This window comes from Brassica oleracea, chromosome C2 (assembly GCF_000695525.1).
Source record: "Brassica oleracea var. oleracea cultivar TO1000 chromosome C2, BOL, whole genome shotgun sequence".
Classification (NCBI taxonomy): domain Eukaryota; kingdom Viridiplantae; phylum Streptophyta; class Magnoliopsida; order Brassicales; family Brassicaceae; genus Brassica; species Brassica oleracea.
In genome coordinates this window covers 41,337,090-41,338,129 of record NC_027749.1, presented here as the reverse complement: position 1 = coordinate 41,338,129, position 1,040 = coordinate 41,337,090, and positions in this window count along the sequence as shown.

Sequence of the window (1,040 nt, the reverse complement as noted above, 5' to 3'; positions counted from 1 at the left end):
TGGTTCGGATCAGTGTGGACGAGTCTGGGACGGTTACTGGGCGAGCCGATGGTCCGGGTATGGGACGGTTCGACCAAATTGGTCTTAGGCTTGGGACAGCGAGTGGACAAGTTTACAGAGTGTTAGCTGAGGCTCAGTGATCGATTTGTCAAAGGAAGAAAAGGGAAGAAACCGCCAATGGGCGGTTATGGTACGGTTATGGGGCGGTTTTGGGAAGAAGGGGATCTGATTCTTGGTAACTGCTACCCCAGGCGGTTGGGGACAGTTTAACTCATCCTCTCTCTCTCTTTTCTACCATTCTGGTCGATTTTATTCATCTGGACACAGAGAAAAACACAGTAAAAATTCAAGAGAGAAAGAGAGACACAAACCTTGGATTGACCGATTTGATCCAAGTGATTGTTCTTGAGTGTTCCTGGTGTGTTTGGGCGTGTGATCAAGAGGATGGATTGGAGACAGAAAGAAAAGGAGAAGGCAAAGGAGAAAGAGAAGGAAGTCGCCCCTGGAGACCGAACTCCTAAGGTGAGAGGTGTGGCCAAGAGTAACCGGACAAGGCCGCGGATGATAGCCGTGTGAGTCTGGCCGGTTTGGATCGATTGGTCACTCCTTACTCTGACTTCTTCTACTCAGTTTTCTTCATGTATATTGTACTAGGGATTGTTTTATGATGCTACAGGGAAGGATCTATCGATCTTAAGGCCTAGGCCTGATCAAATCCCCATGAAAGCCCCTTGTTCTTGTGTGGGCTGATCATGGCCGAGATCACTATGATCTGAGCCGGTTCTTTTGAATCTGATTATGGGAATATTTTTCTTCTGAATTGTCATGAATTATCATGAATTTTATTTGGTATTTGGATCTCTTTTTAAAGGGGTCAGATTTGACATTTTTGATGATTGTTCTTGTCTAGATTGGATCCGACCATGCAATGTGAACTGATTCTTGTTTTGTAATCTAACCTTGCGATTGTGTGTTTGTCTGTGTTGGAACCATGACCAGAAATGGACCGTGGTAAGGGAAAAGCACCATGAGGACCGCGG